General features: G+C 40.4%; 1 protein-coding gene and 1 long non-coding RNA gene across 2 annotated transcripts in view; one reads left to right on the top strand and one right to left on the bottom strand.

Annotated features, from left to right (window-relative positions):
* The window catches only part of XKR4 (XK related 4), a 185,748-nt gene that overhangs the window by 158,388 nt on the left and 2,941 nt on the right, over positions 1-24,419 (top strand). The window lies entirely within an intron of this gene.
* LOC140132748 (uncharacterized) overlaps positions 1,749-24,419 on the bottom strand; it is a 54,823-nt gene continuing 32,152 nt past the window's right edge. The window contains exon 4 of the long non-coding RNA XR_011855705.1: positions 1,749-1,865. This is a non-coding gene — a long non-coding RNA (uncharacterized lncRNA). The remainder of the gene's footprint in view (positions 1,866-24,419) is intronic.

The following is a 24,419-nucleotide window of genomic DNA, read 5'->3' as shown; positions in this document are numbered from 1 at the left end:
GCCCACAGAACTGCCGCTCACTGGATGTTTTTTCTTTTTCAGACCATTCTCTGTAAACCCTAGAGATGGTTGTGCCTGAAAATCCCAGTAGATCAGCAGTTTCTGAAATGCTCAGACCAGCCCTTCTGGCACCAACAACCATGCCACGTTCAAAGGCATCAGATCACCTTTCTTCCCCATACTGATGCTCGGTTTGAACTGCAGGAGATTGTCTTGACCATGTCTACATGCCTAAATGCACTGAGTTGCCGCCATGTGATTGGCTGATTAGAAATTAAGTGTTAACGAGCAGTTGGACAGGTGTACCTAATAAAGTGGCCGGTGAGTGTATATACACAGTATATTTATATGTCAAAAAGTATTTGAACCCTAATGCCACATGCATTCACATCTAAAACCAGAAACATTAATATGCATTGCTTCCAGGGGTCAATTGACCTTAGATTCTACAGTACAGGAAGAAATCCTGGTGAGCTGAAGGCGGACTTTTAAACTATGTGGACATTTCAATAATATTTTTCAAGACCATATCACTTGGGAGAAGAGGGCTAAGCTTATCTAAAACTACAGTGTAGAAGGGGTGCAGGAACTAGGACTAGCGTAGAAGAAATTAAATAATTGCAATTTCTTACACACTGCAAGAAATTGTTATTATTCTGGTGACTACGCCACTTTCAAGCCAAGTGGGAGTTGAGGCGGTGTATATAGGTGCAGCCACCCACAGGTTGTGCCGGCACAGAGTGTTACTGCCCCATGCCTGCGCACTAAAAACCTGTGAGCATTCAATGCGGGTTGAACCTGTCATAGTTTTGCCACCAGCTAGTACGGCCAGAGGATACATCACAAGGTATAAGCCTTATAATGCATCTAGCAGGGGCAGGAATTTATCATATGGCGGCTTACAGAGTGCCGGAATATGAAAAATCTCCCCCATTGAATCCATACATCATACTGTATATTACCTCTGCATATGGAATTACTGTGCAGCCCCCCTGGTGCTTATTCCCACCTCCTCCCTCCCATTCCCTTGTCTGACACTAGGTGAAGTCAGGATGGAGGATGAAAAAGCACCAGCAAGAGGTGTGAATAATTATAAACCGATGGCGCACCTGAGGCTCATTTACATATTTTGATAAAGCAATATTCTTAAGCGCATTTTTTAAATTAAGTTTTGAGACATTTTAAAATGCAACAAAACACCCGCCCTCTTCCTCTCATTAACCACCTCGCACATCCCCTGGTTATGACCTGCCATAGTGCAACTGAGATCACTCTATCCTTGGCTGAGTCTTGTCTGCAAATCACATGTATCCCTAATTATATCACGCATACCCCAACACTAAAGCTCCCCACTCCAGCAACCTCAACCACAATTCTATCCCGCAGTAACGTTGCGGATCCCAATCCTGGTGTATCCAATCAGGGACCCCATAATTTCTCAAATTGATCAGGGTTATCTCTCTTCCTGAACACTGTTCGTTCATTCAGCAATATCATGTTCACTCTTTCAAGGAACGTTAGTGGTGACATAGCCTGAATCCAACAAGCGCGGTGCCCATACCTCCCAGCACAATTCTGTCCTACAGAAACGTTGGGAAAGCCAATCCCTATGTATCCAATCAAGGACCCCATCATTTCTCAAATTTATCAGGGTTACCTCTCTTTCTGAACACTGCTCGTACATTCATCAAGGAACTTGGACGTGGACCATAACGCATTCTGAATCCAACAAACCACCAGCTTAGGAGTTGTTTTTATGTACTTTTATTATGCGATTCTACTTTGTTCCTCCATAGAGAATCCATTCACTCCCATTATGAAGCGGCAGATAGCAATAGAAGGTGACTGGGTCAAGGTTTTGGACACTGGAAGAAAGAAGGAACATGCTAAGTAATACAGTTCTAGAATAAGGAGGACACGCAGGCTGAGCAGATGTCCTATAGCACCATATTCATATAGCTCACCCCTGGCCCCAGTGCTACAAGGTATCTCCGCTAACCGCTGTGTCACCATTCACTACATTTCTTTATAGATTGTTCATTTTATGTCTGCGGCTGAACAAAACATATACTTCCTATTATATAGATGACTGAATCGCGCCATGGCGTGCACAGATATGAAAACTCTTTCCTCCTTATTCCTTTTAACACTTCCACTAAAGACTTATATTCATGTGTGTAAGAGCAAAATGAAAAGACAAATTTAATATAGTGCGGATCTTTCAGAGATTAAAGCTCCTTCAAAAGGCAGCTGTACAGAATCATCGCCTTAAATGATTTTGTATTTACTGGCGCTCCAATGACGGCTGGAGATAGAGATGTAAGCTAATATATTAGGGATTTTATTTGGCTCGGACTGAGGTTCATAACTCGATTTCCTGTTGGAAGGGTTTTCTGTAAATGCTCCTGACAAGATACAGTATTCGTCGGTGCTGTAGTAGTATTCACTTTGAATGGGAACATTTTGGTTAACATATGTTACTTATTCATAATAGACTTGCCTAGAGGGCATAAGGGACACATTGCAGCTTGCCTAGAATACGAGTGGGAAGAGAAAGGTGTTGCCAATAGTGACAAACCCATTGTAGCTATTCCTGCGCATGTTGGTGGATTAGCCTCCGATCCTCGTCACTTGTGGTGGGCACTTGGTTACAAACCTACAGAACTTATCTTGTACGTAACCCAGGACTGCCTGTACTTACCAACTTTAATATATTAATGTAAAAAATCTGGGTGTTTAAGTTCTGACCTCACACTGATAGGAACGTGCCTCAATTTTCATGGGCTGACTTAGTTGGTGTCCTACTAACTCTGCCAAGTGTGACGATAAAGTCTATTGACTGGGGCTGCTTTCATAGAACACTTTAACATCACGGTTTTCAGAAATAGATACCACCGGTTGTCCCAAGAGTTTTTGGCGCACATGGTAAATGGTGCCATCTCATTATGTGGTTGGTTTGGTACATTGTCCAGCTAGGAAAGAAATGGGGAGAGGGGGGAGCAGAACTATACTAGCTGCCCATGAAAACCAATCAGAGCTCAGCTGTAATTTTAAAAACAGCGGTGGGAAAATGAAAGGGCAGTTCTGCCCTTAGACACTTCTGATAATCTCCCCTATAGTGTATATAAGTGATCTATATGACACCTATATGGACACAACCTATGCACAGTGACAAATGAGTGAAACGCTCACTCACTGGCAGATCTTCTAGATCTTCCAGTCTTCTAGATGTTCGTACTGAGTTCACATGTTCTATATTCTGTCTGCTAAATCAGGCAGACACACATAAAGAATTAATTTGTCAGAGCAAAAAGCGCCAATTCCACAGACAAAATTAAAAGAAAATCTGAAAAAAATTTCAAAAAAACATCATGTGAAAAGTTGCATAGTGTTTGGATCAACTATAGAGGTGTTCTTGTATATCTTTTGGTGATTCAGTACAATTATACCATTAAATGTGCCACCTCTTTTTGAACGATTCTTTATGTGACCATTGTAATAGCTTAGGGTTTTAGCATATGTTTAAGGCAATATTAACATGACCGTAGGGGGATGTATATACAGCCGCTAGCTAGCAGCCATACATACGTCCCCCATAGGCCAGCAATGGGTGCACAGAGCGGTACAGTGCAGAAACGTACCACTCTGTACACGGGGGAAAGATAGGACATGTCCTATCTCTTTACGTGTAACGGCGCGGTGCATCGCTATGGAGAGGGGAGGGGTTACCACTCCTCCTCTCCATTGTGCCGAATGTATGCCCATGTGTGAATTTGTGTGAATGTAGGGTAATAGCTTTAAGTAAATTTGTAACTAAACTTTTAACATAATTGCATAAATCACTAGTGCAGATTTTAAAAGAAAACTTTGCAATAAACACCTATGAAAGAAATATTTTCCTCTGTCTTTTTTCTTTATTTCAGCAGCTTATGCATATCAGTTTACTGTCCTATATCCACTGACAGCTGAGAGATAAAGGAACTTGCTAAAGTGTGTACAGGGTTACGTACAAGATAGGTTCTGTAGGTTTGTTCTTAAGTTGAATTTGTATGTAAGTCGAAATTGTATAATTTATAAATGTGGCCTCATCCAATTTTATTTTTGGGTCCTTGTGACAACTGGATTTTAAAAATGTTGGATTGTCATAAGAACCAGGATTAACAATAAAGGTTAATTGCAGACGCCTTTAATAACTATTGTAGCTCTTTATTGTAGCCTAAGGCTAAAGTACAGTAAATTACCAACATCCAGAGGTCCGTTTGTAACTAGGGGTCGTCTGTAAGTCCTATTGACTTAACTTTTTATAGACAGTCCCCGTGTAGTCGAATCCCCTTAGAAAGCTGAATCACCAAAGGAACTATTCTCTAGGTATGGCTGCCTTTCCTTATCTCTCTGCTGTGTAGGGAACGGCTGATAAATTGCTCACTGCAGGAAAAAGAAGGAGCAGTAAAAAAGTCAAAAAGAAGCTGCTTTACAAAATGAAGTATATTACAAAGCTTCCTTGCTGTACTGATTTTTGCAATTAAAAAAATCCTCTCATGGTTTAGTTATACTAAAAGCTTCACAAGATTTATGCTGGTGCCATTGGTTGGACTTGTTGGACCTGTGTCTTTTTTAAACCTTTTCTTGAAGGTAAATAGATAGATGGGGGGTATTAATCCGATCACTAACCCCCTTCCCCCCCAGGCCAAGTCCTGCTTGGTGTACAATTGTTAAATAACCAGTGGCTGTTCAGACCTAAATGGGTACAGACTATAGATAGAGAGCAGATGAGGGGCAGGAACACCCCACAGCACGCAACTCCACCACTGTCCGTGTCCCATTTCACACCCTTCCACACCCAGTTGTTGCTGAGGTGGCATAAATAGGGGAAATAGTCATAAATCCTGTCCCCCATAGAGTTCACATTATTTATTCTTTGTGTTCCTGCTCCTATTTTTCTTGCCTTCCTTCAACAATGTCTCTATAATTTTTTCAATTCTTAGCAATTCCATTTTTGGCATTAATCTTTCTCAAAAGCTTGTTTTCCCGGTGCTAAATTTGCCTCTTACCAATTAGTTAATGACGTTTCAGCAGAACGGTTGGGTTGCATAGTCTGAATGAATATTCTTCACACAAAGCCAAGTACAATTGAGTAATGAGCACAGGAGTTTGGAAGTGATACACAACAAGCCTCATACAAGCCGGGCTTGGAATTTCTTGTAGCCACCATGTGCGATGGGGTGTGAACGCATGAGAGGTACACAGTGCTAAACACCTTGTAATGTAACAGCTTTATAATGCACATAATTAAAGCCTTTTCCGCAGGTGTAAATTGGAGAGATCTCCTCTGTATTCCTCTGAGCAGGCAGGAACCACACTGATGTTCTTATTATAAATGACAAAGGAAAGGCCTCCTGGCTGGGCCGGCTGCCAGTAGCATTGTACCACGCTAGCACACCACTGAACTGCAGCAACACTAATGTACTTTTGGATACAAGTCTACTAATGATGCAAAATAAATAAGAATGCATCAAGTAAATGGACTAACTTAACAGCGTATATGGCAGCGGGACCATGTACGGCCTGTTTGTAGGCGTAAGAGGGAAAATCTTCCATGTAAAGAGACTGTGTTCCCGAAAATGTGCTTCATGTATAAGAAATTGGGGAATTATGTACAAGAACATTGCCAAAGGTACAGAGTAATGGCGAAAAGGTGAATAACAGAGTTAATACATTGAATATATGGAGTGGAGTAGGCTCTTATATGCTGTTCTTTGGAACAATGGAGACCTGTTAGGGGTCAGCAGGCACATCTTTCCTTGGAGCAGTGAAAAACCGTGACTCATGTCTACTTTCTTCCAAAACGGATCCAAACCTGTTCAACCTTTGCGGCTCAATCATATTCCCTTGAATAGAGCAATGCCGCACACAACCTGCAGACCGAAGTGGTGCTGTTTTTGAAAATGACCACGTACATCTCCTTGAATTGCAACTGCGGTTAAACTGATCATGTTGAGAATGGTGTATAATCTGCATCTAATAAACAGCAGGAGGAACAATATGTAATTTTGTAAGAAAAAAATCACTAGAACTTGATTCTTCTTTGGGTTTAGGAGTCTAGTGAGCCATTGGTCTCTCCGAGACATAGTTATCAGCCATTAAAGTAGCACTGACCGTCTATGTACTCTTTTCTTTGTGTTTATATTGTTTGTAGCAGGACTATGAAAAAAATATTTACATTCAGTGATTGCAGCAGGACTTGGAGTACAAGTGTAAGAGCTCATGACTCCACACAGCACAACCCCAACCCTCTGCTATGAGTCACTGCTGTAACAGGCTTCTGTTTGAATATTACAGCAGTTACTCGGAGGAAGAGTTGTGCCTTATTCAGTGAAGGGATCTTCAAGTCCACCTACAATCCAGTAAATATAAATCCATTTTTCGCAGTCCTGCTGCTTCTAACAATATACATAAACGTTACAGATTTGCCACAGTCAAAAGTAGTAGGACCACCGACTGGCCATCTAAGCATAGAAAATTAGTTGAATGGATGAAATACAAGTTATGCTGAAACTTTTTGCCACAAAACTGTAACAGCAGGTTTTCAGTAGCAGTTCAGGTGAGCATAGAGGTCCCCAGTCTTCTGATCATGAAAGGTCTAGACGTCCACATCTACTAGTCCGGTGAAGTCACGCAGCGATCAATGGAGCAAGATGTAAAAATGATACAATTTTATACTGTACGTTCCCCATTGGCACATGTACTGTACAGATGCAAGTGCAGGTCCAGCCTGAAAGTGAACGGTAATCCACTTATACTAACATTTAGAGAGAAAGTTCTGGACCGCACATCCACTCATTATACAATAATTTATTGTCACTAGGATACCTTAACAATCGAAGTCGAGTTTCTTAGTTACATTTTTATCAAATTGCATAAGCCACTAACCACTTAAAGGAGTTTTCCCATGAACGCAAGTTAGGCCCTATCCACTCCACACAGCACAGCTGCTACAAGTCACTGCTGCGCTCCCGATCTCCGTCAGCTCCATAGAGATTAATGGAGCAGAACAGTCATGTGCGACCATCTGCTCCATTAGTCTGAGGAGCGGCGAGGGGTCGGTGGGGACTCCTCGTTCTCGCGATCTTCGGGGGCCTCAGCACTGAGACCCCCACTAATCAGCAAGTTAGACCCTATCCAGTGTATAGGGCCTAACTTGCCTTTGTGGGAGAACCCCTTTAACGGGTGCTAGTAATCCACACATATTTACCATGGGTTGGGTGCATCAGGTACAGACGTTTTAAGGAGGGATAGATTTTTTTCTAATTTGTCTTTAAGAACATTCTATCTACTTCCCACTTGTATACACGTATCCTGCCACTTTGTGAGTTTTTAATTACCTAATTGCATCCAGGTTGTTGATGGCTGCGCACTTCAAACCTCGGTACTTACAGGCGAGAAGTACAAAGCACAAGCTCAGAATGAAGCATTCAGGAAATTTTATACAAAATGAAATATTTCATTTCAGAAGTGCAACATTTTTAATGTCAAATAAATATGGATATGGAATCCGCCATGTTCTGGAATAAGAAACATATGCAGTACTTCTTTATTACTGCAGTATGTAGAGCATTTTGTATTGAATTCCACCCAAATCATCAATAAAAAAAATCTTCAGTCCATCTTCATGGAAACCAAATTCATGAACACCAGAACTGGAACCCATTTAAGTTATCAAAAGCAATGGGCCCTGTTGGCACCTGTCATGTTATGGAGCCATCCTGAGTTTTCTCTCAGTTCCAGAAATACTTTTCCCATTCATCTGTAATTTTGGCTAATGACTCTATCTTTAAGTAACAGTCTTTGTTTTAATCACAAGTTTGGAAGACACCAACTCTCTCATAGAAAATTAGGAAACTCAGATCTAGTTTTTACCTAATATTATGACTCTCCCAGTGGATAGCTCTGGTTGTGTTCCATCAATGGTGCAGCTGTGGTTAGAGGAGGTTGTGCGGCTCATCTGGATAAATCATTGATTTTTGTTTGTTCTCATGAGATAAGATTCCACGTTTTTCCCTCTACTGAACTTCCTTTGGGTAAAATCAGACAAGCTGCTGCATCCTTGCTCATGCTGCTTTTAATTCCTGAAAAGCCGGAGTCAAACTAGCAAAAACCAGATGAGGCTGTTAGTAATAGCGCTAATCACTGCTACCTTGTGGGAGGAACCGCACACAGCTGCTTCACAGGTTATCATGGAAAACCATATCCCGCAGAATCTCCTGTATTTAGCAAACCAACTGAGTATCATCAGCAGGCACCCGGCTTCTCCCATGGTGCAAATAAACTCATCCCAGCAGCTGTACGTGCCGACTCCTGCGCACAGCCGATAGACACAATAACCGGAATACTTTTCTAGTTCGAATCTCTCGCTACTTGAGTAATATATTTTTAATTAGCATAATACCATATTGGCATATTGGTGATGATTTGCTTCATAATAGGCTTCCAAAAAGAAACAGCTTGATTTTTCATTGTGCCAGGTAACCTCTTATCACCATATGTGTGCGGAGTTTGCTGCAGGGTTAGTTACAGGAACAAGAAATGTAAATGCACAGGTGTGGAGACAAACCTATGGGAATTAAAAACCAGCAATATTTTTTCTGCCTTGACTCAGTAATTATAAAAGTTTTTACGATAAATGATGATTTATTACTGTAGTGGATTCAACATCTCCTGCTAATCCAGGTTGTGACTTGCTCCAGGCTATAATACAGCACTTATAGAAATCCAGGGGTGTGTATACTGATATCTCTCTCTATATCTCTCTCTAAGCCATAGAGCTGTGAATTCTGGACAGTAAGGCTACCTGCACGTGACCGTGTGCAATATCGAGGCCTCATACTGGTCGAGGCCTGTGGTCCATTGTTTGAGTGGAGCTTGCAGATCAATGACACAGGTCACAAACGCCAATGACAGTAGAAAAGGACTGCCCAATCCGCAAACAGAGGTAGGAATAGGACCTGTTTCAAAATCTGCAGCTTAAGCAGTCTGCTTTGGACTTCTGGCCATGACTGTGGAAAATGTCATAGAAATCAGTGTTCTAGCCATAAAACAACATTTAATTGCACAAGCCCTTACAACGATATACATACGTTTTAACAAAGTTATTTTTCTTTAAATACTTTTTATTAATATGCCTTTAGTAAAATGTTTATTTCAGATTCTATTTCTATTTGCATTCCACAAGACATCATGTGGCACATTTACTTACGCGTCCTCTGTAGTTCGAAAGTGCATTGTCTTATCATAATGCACTGTGCCGTGATTCACTAAGGCCCCTTTCACACTTGCGTTTTTCACGCGCATTTTCTGCGCGTGCTTTTGACATGCAGAACTTGCATTGCCCTCTGCCCCATTGTAATCAATGGGTCTTTTCAGACTTGCATTTTTTTTCACGCACACACTCTCGTTTTTTTTAACGCGCGTGACTTGCAAAAGTAGAGCATGTCGAGATTTAAACGCACCATACAAGTCTATGGAGATGCATCAAAAACGCATTGTACTCTGAGACACTTGCATCAATTGCCATAGAAAAGATAGAGCTCAGCCCTGAGTTCATTTCACGCGCATTTTCTGCGCGTGAAAAACGCATTGAAATTGCATTGAAAATGCGCGTGAAAAACTGAGACACTGAACAAACTCTGACTGAAAACTGATTGCACTCTGATGCAAAATGTGCGTTTTTCACTGACCAAACCCCTATCAAACTCTGACATGATCTGCCCTGATCAAACTCTGACATGATCTGCAACGCAAGTGTGGAAGGGGCCTAAGATCATGCGCCCGATATCCTGCATGTGTTGCTTCCCCGCTCAGGTCCAACAGAGTTCACCATCTTTTAAGTGGTGCATGTAAGTCCTTGGGCTTGTGACACAATTTGAAAGTTAAATCCTGCACTCAGTCCAAATTAGTCAGATCGTCCGATGGCACGTCCCCCCAATTTGTGTCGCATGGAAGCCAGTGCAGCTGCACCAAAAACGATCGCATGCGCCAAAATCCCAGCACAGACACTGTTTAATACCTGTCCAAGCCGTAGAATTCCCGAAAAAGGCGAAGAGTCCGACAGAAGTGAGCATCGCGACCCTTAGTAAATGAGCCCTAAAATGTTTCTATTTTGTATATCTTAAAGTGTAACTAAACCTTTAAACTTCGTAATATACTTCATAAAGTCAAGCAGCTCCAAGGTTTAATGTATCGGAAATCCAGCAGAATGTACCAGTACCATAAGTAAAACGTAACTTTTAATTACTGATAAAATAAGTTCACAGTGAACCACAATAGTATACGCATCAACCATCTAGTCAGCAAAAACACATCAGAAAGGGAGCTCGTTCAGACCTCCAATAAGTCTTGTCTGACACGGTCCCCAGTAATACCTCACCGTGCCTTAGTGCATTCCTGTATAGCATATGACACGGTGCATCATCTCAAAACCACGGACCAACATTAACCCCTTAAGGACGCAGGGTTTTTTCGGCCGATTTCTCGCTCTCCAACTTCAAAAATCCATAACGTTTTCATTTTTACGTGTACAGACCTGTGTGAGGGCTTATTTTGTGCGTAACAAATTTTACTTTCCCGTGATGTTATTTATTTTAACATGCCGTGTACTGCGAAGCTGAAAAAAAATTCCAAATGTGGAAAAATTGAAAAAAACCGTCACGTGCGTCACGTTCTTGTGGGCTCAGTTTTTACGACTTTCACTCTTCGCTTCAAATAACATGCCTACTTTATTCTTTGGTTCGGTGCGATCGCGGTGATACCAAATTTATATAGGTTTTATTGTGTTTTAATACATTTTCAAAAATTAAAAGAATGTGTACAAAAAAGAAAAACATTTTTTTGCCATCTTCTGACGCTAATAACTTTTTCATACTTTAGCGCACAGAGATGTGTGAGGGGTTATTTTTTGCAAAATGAGGCGACATTTTCATTGCTACCATTTTGAGGTCTGTGCGACATTTTGATCATTTTTTATTTCATTTTTTATGTTATGTAAAAAGGTGTAAAAGTCGCATTTCGGACATTTGGGCGCCATTTCCCGCCTCGGAGGTCACCGCCGGCCATAACCGTTTTTATATTTTGATAGATCGGGCATTTTGGGACGCGGCGATACCTATTATGTTTGTGATTTTTACTGTTTATTATGTTTTATATCCGTTCTAGGGAAAGGGGGTGATTTGAACTTTTAATATTTTATTAATTTTTTTTTATCTTTTAAACTTTTTTTTTCCTTTTTTTTTTCACTATTTTTTAGACCATCTAGGGTACATTAACCCTAGATGGTCAGATCGCTCCTACCATATACTGCAATACTACAGTATTGCAATATATGGCATTTTTGCAGGTCATACATTACAATGAGCCATTTTTTCGTCATCCGTTTGGCATTATTTGGCATTATCCATGTGTTTTTTTTCTGTCATGTTGTGATTCAGAATCTGAAGAATTTGTTGCCTAGTGGGTGCCAGCTTGCCTGTCTGTTGGCACTTGTTGACCTCCTTTAAAGTGGATTGGGCCTGCAATAATAACACTAACTTGTTTGACCTGACCAGCTCTAGCCTCCACCAGTGTTGCATGAACAGGCTCCTAAGACGGCACTTCAGAGACTCCCACTGAAGTGGAATGTTGTCTCTGTCCGGGGCAAATGCATGGGCAAATGAGGTAATTAGCAGGCCACACCTCCCATTCTTTACTTTTGGAATGGAGGGAAGGAACGGTAGTGTGAAATGAGCCTTAAAGGGAACCTGTCAGCAGAAATTTACCTAAGAACTACTACCACCACCTTCCAGATCATGTTTCACTTATGGCTTATGCTTGTCGTATAACCCATAAAATCAACTTTGAAATGATAAAACAAATTGGCTGTATAAGATCACGGAGGAAGAGAGTTTAGCACAGAAGACAAGCTCTTCATGCCTCAGAATGCCCCCTTCCCTGTAACCTATTCTCCTACATCCAAGGACATCACTAAATGACTCTTCTGTAGTGTGCGTCATGATGTCAATCACAGCAGAGAGGACATTCTAAGGCTGGGAGAGCTTGACTTCAGTTTTGAACTCTTCGTCTCCATGACTTTAAACAATTTACATTTCACTTCAAAGTTCATTTTCTGGATGATGCCACAACACTAGGCCATGAAAGAGACATGATCAGGGAGGTATTCATCTGCTTCACAAGATACTGCTAATGATTTATTTGGTCAGTTTCAGCTAACAGGTTCCCTTTAAGGGAAACATAATCAGGTTCTTATCTAAGCAGAAGTCAGAGATGAAGCTGATATGCAAGAAAGACGGAGGAAAAGAAGCTTAAAGGAGCATCTTTCTTTAATAAAGTATATTAAAGGTTTATTGTTAACATCTGCACTATTTATTCATAACATTTTTTGAATGTCCAGCTCCACTTTAATCTTGCCCTCTAATCCAGAGTCATAGCTGCTACATGTGAATAGGGTTTTGCATGTAATTTCAATATATATGAACTTTGTCATTGATTACATCTAGAAGGCCGCAAGGGTCATTTTTCTTTCTTTGCAGGACCATTTGGTGCAGTGTTTGATGTGTTTCTTTTTTTAAGAAATATGATGATAAAGTGGAAGGATAAAAGCTCATGGACAAAGTTTGGTGACACATAGAACATCTTTGTGTTCAATCCATATCTTGGTGGAGTCAAAAATACACAGTGTAAACTAGACCCTGCTTCTACATGTGACAGGTTCAATGTGCTAAACGCCAGAGCGGCAGAACTCACGAACAAGGTCTAATGTGATACTTCCTTTTGATTGTTAAAGAATTAGCATCGATAACTGCTGAGTTTACAATTCCTAACCCTGAAGGAGTAAAGTCCATCTGGTAGCTTTTAATGATTCTACATTTTTTTTGCTGATGATTTTGGTGGTTATATAGGAATGATTAACTATATGGACTGTGCCATATCATTAGACCATTCAATGTGAAGAATCTAGCGCTGCATGATATTCTACTCTAGATTTATAGGGTGACTGCTTGGTCACTTATAAACTAAATATATGGCCTCCTAGGTGAAATGTAAACATATCTTTCGCAAGACAATTTGTTGCTCGAATTCAGAAAATTCTTGTTTTCACATATTAAAAAATTGAGAATTTCTGTGTCTAATGACCCCTCTCTTATCCTGTTGCAAGGGGAGAACAGGGCATTGTTTGGGCTGGCTGAAGTAGTGGATGGTAAAACTGGGCAAGAGAACCTCACGACCACACCCGCAGTGCACTGAACAGCTCATTTGCATATAAATTAATAAAGTTCTTTGTACTGGGGTCATACATTTTCTGCTATAATTCACACTTAATGCCATAAGCTAATTGTTCATATGTGACTTAGGATCTACAAGTTCCTGGCCAACATCAAAGTACCCTGAGAAAATAGTTTAAAGTTTTGTCCCTCTTCCATAAAGTACTATAACTAGCGTTTAGTGTCATCATATGAGCTGTCAATGTATATTTCATTATTTAAAATCTAATTAAAGCCTTGTTGAATATTCTGCTCCCTTGACACTCACACATCGATAGCGGCTAATAATTCAAGTTAATCACCACAGCTGACTAGAAATTAATAGAATTCTAAAATCTCTCTCTTTTTGTGAGTCTAATTTTAGAATGTGGACAAAACCATGTGTTTTAGTAATAATGACCTATTCTAGCAAATGAGAATCACATAACTTTTCAGGGGTTAACACATTTATAATAATGTAGCCTGATTTGATGTTACTATTAAGGAAGGGGTTTTGTGCTTCCTGGATCACAGATTAGTGATTGGAGAACATGTATCATTGTATTTCTGCAGTGTTCATGGACAAAACTGGCGCAGACACTTTATAAATACTCGTACAAGCAGTTTGCACGTTCTTTGCAGTGCAAAGTCAGACATAAAAGTTGTGGAAACACTTTAACTTTCAAATTGTGTCACAAGACCAAGCACTTACATGCACCAGGAAGAAGAAGGAGAACTCCGTCGGACCTAAGCGGGGAAGTGACACATGAAGGATATCGGGCGCAAGATCTTAGTGAATCGCCACAGTGCATGACCGTCGGACAATGCACTTTCCGGAACTCCGCAGGATCGGGTAAGTAAATGTGCCCCAGTATGTCTCAGTCTGTACAGCTAAGCTGACATGTGAGCTACAGAACAATGTCAGCAAGTTGTATCTTCTCTAGAAGCTGGAATATTTCAAGATTTACCAAGAGATATTATCAAATCTATCAAACATATGAAAAACATATTTTTTATTTTAACACATTTAATTTAAATGGTTCGTCCTGCACTTATTGTTTTAGTTACTGGTGACCCTCGTAGTATATACAGTAAACATCACAGGGGAGAATATTTAGGTAAGACTGTTTTGTGTGTATACAGTTCCGAGCTGTTTTGTATTCCTGTGATGACTTATTTTGCCAAGTATTTCTCATGGTTCCCTTCAGCTTTTCAGCTTGTTTACCTTCTTCTTTCTTGATATTCATAAGACCAAGTTTTTTTTTTATATTGCACCATCCCTAGATTATACACTGGCATGATGTCTATGTCTACACACTTCTATGCATTTTTTATACTTCTTTTTATGAAATTTCCACTTTACCATTTTCAACATGCGGCTTTACCAGTCAGGAATTGAGGATAGAGATAACAATGTGATTGGGACTGCTGGGAGCCCAACCAATCACGAGAAGAGAGAACTAATTGATGGAGCAGCAAGTCCCCCTGCTTCACTATTCAAAACTATTGGGAGTGTTGCAAATTGCTGAGCACACGCTCGGCAATAATTCACTCTCCACAGTGAACGGGAGTGCCAGAGATAGCCGAGCACTGGGCGGCTGGGGTTTGTTCTCCGGATTGTTGATCGGTGGGGATCTCAGTAATAAGACCCCCAAAGATCAGGAGAACCGGGGCATCATTGTGCATAAATAATGAATCTGGAGAGAATTATAACAGGGTCATCGTGTAGTTGGTTTAGTGTCCCAAATCATCTTGACAGGTTCTCTTTAGGGTGTGCCACGCTAGGACAGGGCGGCAGAGCAGAAATACAGCTCCAGACTGAGGTACAATCACAAGTACAGGCAGTCCCCGGGTTACATACAAGATAGGGTCTGTAGGTTTGTTCTTAAGTTGAGTTTGTATGTAAGTCAGAACTGTATATTTAATCATTGTAATCCCAGCCAGAACTTTTTTGGTCTCTGTGACAATTGGATTTTAAAAATGTTGGGTTGTCATAAGAATCAATATTAACACTAAAGCTTCATTACAGAGACCTTTAATAACTGTTATAGCTGTTTATTGTAGCCTAGGACTAAGTTACAAGAAATTACCAATATCCAGTGGTCCGTTTGTAACTATGGGTCGTATGTAAGTCGAGTGTTCTTAAGTAGGGGAACGCCTGTATCTCCATAAACCACTTGTCTCAGTTGTATAAGGAAAGTATGTAAGAGGCAAAATTTATTATTAACTTTCAAACTGGAAACTGGCAGTTTTTTCCCCTTTCTGTTCCTGTTGCACCATAACTATGCAGTGTCGGCAACACAATATTGTGCTTTTCCAACACTTTGTTTAGCTGCCAAATTTTGGCACAGCTTGACAATTTTCTAGTTTGCCAACATTTTTTTTTTCACGATTTTGGGCGCGAAACTTGAGCAGCAAAATGCTGTGATAGGGAGTTCTGTTTCACCATCATGAAAGGAGAGTTAGGTTAATCAATTTTGGGCTGAGCACCACTTTATTCATCCCTTGTGCTGGAGACTTACATTGACCTAAAAAATGATAGCGCTCTTCCTGTGCCACCCTGCGCAAAATGTTCCTACGCTAGAGGAGTCTACAAGCTGTTGTCCATGTGTGAACAAGAGCATCACCCCAGTGGTGAATTGGCACACTCTTGGAAGCACTGCACAGTCTTGAAGTCTACATTTTTCAGTCACTTCCACAGTCAGAAGAACAGTATGCCAGTGTGTGCCCAGAATAAGTTACTGCCAGCAGAGTAAGTAGAGAGTAAGAGCCGGCACTGCAGGGACGCAGCTAAGCTTGGTATGTAGCATGGATTACAGACTGACGTGGGCAGCCACTCTATAAGTGTAACCCCTTTGGTTCATAGTTTTCTGCTGCCAGGAGATGCTCTGACCCCTCACATTCTATGTGCAGTGACATGCACTTTTGCATTGTTTATCTATTACAGCAATGAACTGGAACGTGCTGACATTTCAAGAGCCAGAACTCGACTTATTAATTTTGTACGCATCTTTGCAGGCAGGAACACAGCAGGATTTTGTAGACTGTGTGATTTGGGATTTTCTCACCTGCTGTAGTGAATATTGATTTGCTTGTACAGATTACATACATGCCAGCATTCTGTCTAAGAGGAGGGCTTGTGATTAGGAGTTTCGCTATACAACGGCGAAGCTACGAATTACACATGAATATACAAGTTCTCCCACTTTAAAAGATGCGAGAGGCCTGTAATTGATGTCATTGAGAGAAAAAATGTGAAAACAAATCCAGAAAAATGGCATTGTCTGATTTTTAAAGGGTTTATTTGCAAATTGCGGTGGGAAATAAGCATTTGGTCAATAAGAAAAGTTCATCTCAATACTTTGTTATATCCTTTGTTGGCAATGATAGAGGTCAAACGTTATCTTTAAGTCTTCACAAGGTTGGCACACACTGTTTCTGGTATGTTGGCCCATTTCTCTATGCAGATTTCCTCTAGAGCAGTGACCCTTTGGAGCTTTCGTTGGGCAACATGGACTTTCAACTCCCTTCAAAGGTTTTCTATGGGGTTGAGATTTGGAGACTGACTCCAGGACCTTGAAATGCTTCTTACAAAGCTACTCCTTTTTTCCCCCCACTGTATGTACGGTTTGTAAAAACATCATAAGACCTTTTTCACACAAACGTATGAATACGGCCACATTTATTTCAATGGGCAATACAGACATCATTTACATAGCCATGTTTTACAGTTGTAAAAAGGCCACAATTCTTATTGAGGTGTATTTACCACTCACACTTTTACAAATCATAAATCATATCAAAATTGTCTTTCATAGGACAATAGTTTGATGAAAAGCAATTGTAATTGGAATGGGTGATATTGCTTATACAGTTAGGCAATATGGTACAAATACATAAGAACAGTGCTCCCTGCTTCCTATAAAAGGACATCTACTATCAGGATCAAGGATTGTAAACCAAGCACACTGACATACTGGGGTGTGTCCCCTTTTTGGCTTCTTATGCCCTTATTTTGACAAAAAAAGACTTTACAAATTAAGCAAATGAGCCTGGATAGATGTTAATACAGCCCAGAGCCCCTCTGGTTCATTTGCATCATTTCTATAGCCCTTTTTTTGTAAAAACAAAAGAAGTGCATGTCCTGCCAGAGGGGGCACACACCAGTATGTTTGTGTGCTTGGTTTACAATCCTTGATCCTGGTGGTAGATTTCCTTTAAGCTAGCCATGCAACCCCCAAAATTATTAGTGACAGTGCTCACCTCCATACATGTGACAGTCCCACACCAGACACTGCAATAATATAGTACACAACATAATGCACAGTCATCTGAAAAAACAGAAAGTCTATCCTCTTTGAACACCTTAATTACCCTATAATCTAACATCCCCGTCTAAATTACCGCATGATTTGTGTGCCAAAAACACAGAACCTGTGCCACAATTGATGAATGCCAGTGACCTTAATCGAACCTCTAACGCACGTCTCCAGGACTTCTCCCGAGCTGCACCAAAAGTCTGGAATGCCCTACCCCGGAATATCAAACTAATACCTATTAGTCATAAAACTGCATGAAATTTTAACTCTCTCTTTACTAATCCATCCTGTGTCCTCCTCCCGTCTGTTATCTGGCAAACACCAAGCTCTAGGCTTCTCTGCAGTCACTCTCACCTTGGACCCTGGTTCAAGCAGCAGAATTTTTATTTATTAAATTATTTTATTCTGTTCCCTTATAAAGAATGGTACGACCATTGTAAAAGCTCTTTACCTCTTGTGTCACCCCCTCATCCTCATAGACCAGTGATGGCAAACCTTTTAGAGGCCGAGTGCCCAAACTACAATAAAGAAATTTAATTTGTGACTTATACTCCCTTGTCTGTCACAGTTTTCATTGATACCAGCACCTGAGGACACCAATAAAGCAGAAAATAGTCCCAGGTAGCACTGTCATTTTAAAATAGCTCTGTGTACAGCAAGTCCTGAGCTGTCTGGGACTGCAGGAAGATAACTGGAGTCATCTCTGGTGATGGCCTGAGTGCCCACAGAAAGGGCTCTGCGTGCCACCTCTGGCACCAGTGCCATAGGTTAGCCATCACTGTCATAGACTGTAAGCTCTTGTGTCACCCCCTTCATCCTCATAGTCTGTAAGCTCTTGTGACAGGGTCCTCACTCCTATTGTTCCATATGACTGTTTGTACTCTGTCATGTATTATTATATTTGTATATGTCCCCTATGATTTGTAAAGCGCTACGGAATTTGATGGCGCTATATAAATTATTATTATATTATCATTATAATGAATGCCCCTGAATGTGTTTCAGTTGTTAGTGTTTAATAATCCCTATGCATTGTGTATGGCCGTCCTTTCAGTAAGGATGTTATTCTTAGTCCAGTAGATGTGTTGCGATGATCATTTTGAAGTCTCCAGTGTTTGCCGTGACAGGATGTCAGGTTGATGACTTTGCTGCATATTTATGCTCTTGGTAACAGGGTACTTCAGAAAGTTTAGAGACAAGATCAGCTGAGATGTGACACTGGGAAATTCTTGCAAATGGAGATGTGAAAGTGCATTACCTGAAGTGTTAGCACTGCCTACAGAGAATTCACATCTTATTATCTATAAATACCCTGACTGCATAATTCCAGCGTGTTGAAGAGGTTGGTTCTTGAAAAATTCTGAATTATAAGAACATATCACAGTGAAATAGTTTGTAGAGTGTATACCAAACTTAGATCCCAGCTTTTGAGACAGTAAGAAGAGCTTTGCTTCAATGTAGTAACATAATTTTTCAATATCCTATTGGATCATTTTCTGTAACCGATTGATTACTCATAGCCTAATCCCAAAGGGCTATGAAGAATGCATCTTTCTCGGGAAGTCAAAGCACATGTATGTATTGATGGACTGTTTGAGTCACATTTAAAGGAAATCAACCATCAACATAATGCATGATAAACCAGGGACACATACTCATAGATCCAGGCACTGTGACAGTGGAAATCTTCTCATATTTGTTAGCCATAACCTCCTTTCTTCTAAAATCAACTTTTATAATTATGCTAATGAATTAATGAAGTGCTCTGGTGGGTGTTTCTAGAGTCCATCGGTGTTGTAGCTTCATAGGCTGGTACAGTGAGTAGAGCAGGTCGCCCCTCACCCGCCACTTCCTGCTGCTGCTAGATCACAAAGGCTGGGGGAGGAGTAAGAGAGCATGGGGAGGGGCAGATATGTTCTGGTTATTAGAACAGCCTGTGAAGCTACATTAGGGATAGGCTCTGGTAATGCCCCCATACCTCTTTAAAGTTGATTTTAGAAGTAAGGAGGCCATGGATAACAAATATAATATGATTACCACAGTCACTGTGCCTGGATCTGTTAGTAAGTGTCCCTGGTTTATCTTGCTTGATTTTGATGGTAGATTTTCCTTAACACTTCATTTTACATCTCAGTGCATAAGGGGTGTAATAAAACATTACAATTTTCAAGGTTTTAGTTATAGAAAATTTTTCAGTAGACAACATGTGAGTCTGTTTTTCCCATGCTGATGGTAGGGGGTTCAGATCTCTTAAACCAGCAGCCCAACATCTGCTTTGACCTATGTTGTGGACTCCCTCACAAGCCCTTGTATCCTACAGTTCCAATCCTTGAAGTTTCCATACATGTGCAACTGTAGTCCAGACATGGATATGGGACTGATGTAGCCAGTCACTTAGAGTGGAGTCTACAAGTCAAGACTAGAGCCATTTGCTGGCTTCAGCAGTCAAATATCTATGGAGTATGGGGTTTGTACGTTATAGGAGCCAAGCTACTATACCGAATGTACCTGGGGAATCCGTGTTCCTCTTATATGGTTGTCATTTGAAGCCTCACATGTGCAGCCTGGCTTCTTACTTCTTACAATATGATGACAGTATTGTATACATTTCAAGCTTATGTTTGTAATTAGGTTAAGTAGTTTGGTTTCTTTGTAATTGTTCCTCATTCAAATACAATTGAATACAAACAAATTGACTATGTAGGAAGCTAAACACTAAAAGAAAAAAGGTTTCAAAATAGCATTAAATGTGGGCGGTAAATATGCTCAATAGAGAAAACTCTGTAAATGTCTTAATTCCGCTGTTTAATAGCTATGTAAAAACATAATAATATAATAGAAGGCGAGTTACCACATCAGACATTGAATATAATTACATTAAGTTGATTAAACAGTTATGTACTCAAACATAACATAAATGTTCCATGGCTGAAATATCACAGTGAGACTCAAACCCACAAAATTATTTGTCAATAATTGTTATTTATTCATGTCAAAATGCCTTCTTAAAACATTCTGGTCCTGCAGGCCACCTCATGTCACTGCCCCTCTTGGTTTATTCTAAGGTTTAGTGTTTTAGTGCTTTACCAGAGGTGATCTTTTTTCTCTTGTTGTTTTTATGGTCACCTGGTTCCACTTCTCAAAAAACAGAGATCATGGATAACCCCTTTAACCTCTACTCGCCCCATGACGTTATAAACACAGTGGGTGTTTGCTCAATTATACATGTGACACATCCTTTAACTGCCCACTTCAGTGTTGGCACGGATTGTGACAGTTAACTTGTTAAATCGGATTCCACCGCGGCAACTGACAGTGCTAATTGTGGGCACCACAATTATGGATGGCCGATTGGCGATCCCCATGACATCATTGGAGGTTGCTAATCTGTTACCATGACAGCCTGGAGTCTCACAGAGACTCTCTCAGCCTCCACCTTGAGTGGTTGATGATGTAGCAGAGCCGAGTCACTCAAAGCCTCTGTATGTCTCTTTCTCCCTCAACACTCCAGCAATGCATTGTATAGCATTTCCTATCCCCCTGGTAATAAGTAAACAGAGCTTTATGGGGGAGATTTATCATTAGGCAGGATTTTGAGCAGTTGTCTATGTGTTAGACTGGCAGGTTTCCAACAGTCGGATTTACAGTCCGGTGTATGTGCAGTGTTAAATGCCTTCTGATGTGTGTGCTCTATGCGAATAGACTGCACCAGTCGCATGTATGTTTAACATCTCCTCAATTTCTGCCTTTTTGCGATGTTTTTGCACAGGAAATTCTCAGATACCTCAAACATAAAATTGAACAAAAACTTCAAAATTGAGCAAAAACTTCCCCCTGTAGTAGCAATGGACCCACATACAGCACCTCCTATGTGGTGTAGTTTTGCAATTAAATTTGCGTTCTTTTGAAAATTCTCAGTTGATAAATGTGGTGTTGCACACTCTGTGCTGTATTTTGTCCCCATTGCAAAACTTTAGAGTTGCGTTTTTTTCTTGCTAAAAAACCCGCAAAACTTATGTTTGTGCAAAAATTTGCGACAGTTATACGCCAAGTAGCTACATAGGACTAGTGATCAATTCCCCCCTATATTTTTGTAATTGAATATTGGCAGATGGTCCCAAAGTACTAGTTCCGTACAGGCAGCATGGTAGTAGCAGTAAGACCTGTCAATTAGAAACAGGGAATCAGGGCAGTGCAAGGAACAATGAATATGCAGGACTCACCAACTGTGATTAGACTTTCCTCAGGTAAGTTACATATAAAAATATGTAATGATATTTTAACATCACGGAAATGAACTATTTAGGGATGCTTTTTAATCATAGTATTATATGAAGTATTTATTTTGGGTGGGTTCATTTGAATGGCAGGTTTTCTTTAAAGGCTCTATCCGCTTGTATTTGTTCTCATCACATTACATATAGAAGGCTACCAATGTAGATTTTACAGAAAGCCAGTGAATGCAAATCTACCTATAAACCTGCTTCATATACTGCTCACTAATTGCCTATAATCCAGAGCACAAGGTGGATCAATAACCTTTGTGTCTGTTAATAGATTATCAGTCCTTCTAATTACAGTTTCCTAAGTAGCGTCTCTGAATCATCTCCTTGAAACATTCAGATAACCGAGGCCTGAATCAATCAAAAGTTTCTTGCTTCAACATCTGAAAGTGACCCTTGTACAGAACATGTTCCAAAACCACGGAAATGATGACAAAAACAGAACATTGTACTTTTCCTTTTTATGTTTTGCTGCATGAATGATTTTTATCCTGTTCATTGGGCAGTAACCTATGTGAATATGTACATGGGCAAGGGTGAAGATCCTCTGCTATAGATGATAGGAATAAGGCACTGGGAAGGAATGGCCGCATGAGTCGGAGTCGCAGTTTTGGAAATTTAGGACTCGGGTTGGAGTCCAACTCCGCATTCCTGCCTATCACTGTAGATAGCAATAAGTAAGGAATATTCAGACAGATACTCCACAATAGGCAGTGGCATGGGATGTTATTCTCTGTAGACCTGAATGACTGTGAAGCCACTCTACAAGCCGACAATACAAGGAAATGCTTTCATGAAAACTACTGCCAAGACTGAGCTTAGTCAGACTGTCTCCGCATTCTCCTTACGGAGCCTGCCAATAAAAGCCACCATGTAGGCATGTGGAGTCTTATAACCATGGATTAAACCCAAAGCAGTATATATATTCCAGAAGGAACAGACTCCCAACTGAAGATATTGGACCTGATTGGGTCTCTACACTGAGCCCTGGTTTGGCTAAGTGAGAGCCTTTTCACTAGAGTAAGGATGTAAGAGTTCTTCTTACGGAGACTGCCAATTATGGCCACCATGTAGGCGTGTGGAGTCTTATAGCCATGGATGCTCCACTAGGGGGATTCTGGGAAAATGTGCAAAGTTTTCCAGGATGGGATAAGGAAAGCCACACCTTGTTTAGCTACCTTGTAAGGCATCTCCCTTGACATCAAGCATGACCTACAAGAGGCCTTATGTCTCTGCATTCTGACATTCTTTCCAATTTATCTCATCACAATCCTGCTGAAAATATAGCAATTTTCCCAGTATATATACCCCCAACCCGAACGCCTTGCATAATAAGAATAACCTGAATAACCTTTGGAAGTAATATGTATTATGGAACAAGAATAATAGCTTATGTAATATTCAATACAGTAATCGTTTTCCTTCTACTTCTAGTAAATGTTAATTTGAAAAGTTAAAATCAAATTCCCACCTAATGAAGTCATGGGATATTGCCAAAAAAGATATGAGGGTCTCATCCTTTGTGACTCCCACGGGTTCAAAGAATGGAGGGACAGCAGTGCCGTTTTTTGTGATGTCTCCTCTTATCAGTGCAGAGTCTTATAGGCAAGAGCTGGAGTTGGTGGCGATGGTGAAAGGTCCACTAAAAATTTGTAAAGTTGAAAGGAACATGATTGCAAGATCAGACTACTTAGGTTTGTAGTCTGTATCCATGGAGATAAACAAATTACAAAAGTTGCGTCAGTTTGTACATTTTGGATTCATTTAGACAATTATGAACATAATTCAAAATTTACATATATTTTAAGATATTTTACTTATCAGAATAAGGGGGGTATATTTATCAGGGCTTCTGTGCCCCGTCAGTACTTGCGATTATTATGCTTGTCCTGCCACCTGAACGCCAGGGGCACGGCTGGAGGGAGGGCGTGGTCGGCACTTGCTGCAGCCATATGTGAAAACTCACTGGCTGCGTTTCAGACCCTTCATGGCGTAGAGATAAACATTGTGCAGGCCCCCACCAAATACATCAAGAGACTGGAGCCGGTGCATGATCAATAACCCCCTCAATATCTATACCAGCAGCAATGACACCTATAGCTTTATCAGTTGTAAAATGTTATATCTTCTTTAATAATAATCGGTTAAAAACACACTAAACTATGAAAGCCTCTAATTCCAAAATGTTTCCGGGTGTATAAATTAATTCAGGCAGAGAAACCGGATTTCAACCTGCTTTTGATATCTTTTATTCCATAACATTTGGAAATGTTATTTTCTGGCAGAAAACAGACATTAAATTCTTTCGATATTCACCATGACCTTCATGACTTGAAGATATTCTAAAAATCAATAGGTTAACAAACTGAGCTAGACCGAAAAAATCTATCATCTCATTATGAATTTTGTGAAGTAAATGCATATAAGCATTTGCCCCCCGTCATATGCCATGGAATTGGATACTGCCAACATTGTATGGTTTTGAATAGGTTAATAACACAATTAATATTGCATTAATATAGCCCTTC

This window comes from Engystomops pustulosus, chromosome 5, assembly GCF_040894005.1.
Source record: "Engystomops pustulosus chromosome 5, aEngPut4.maternal, whole genome shotgun sequence".
Lineage (NCBI taxonomy): Eukaryota > Metazoa > Chordata > Amphibia > Anura > Leptodactylidae > Engystomops > Engystomops pustulosus.
Note: the sequence above shows the minus strand (reverse complement) of the source record. Positions and strands in the feature narration are given on the sequence as shown.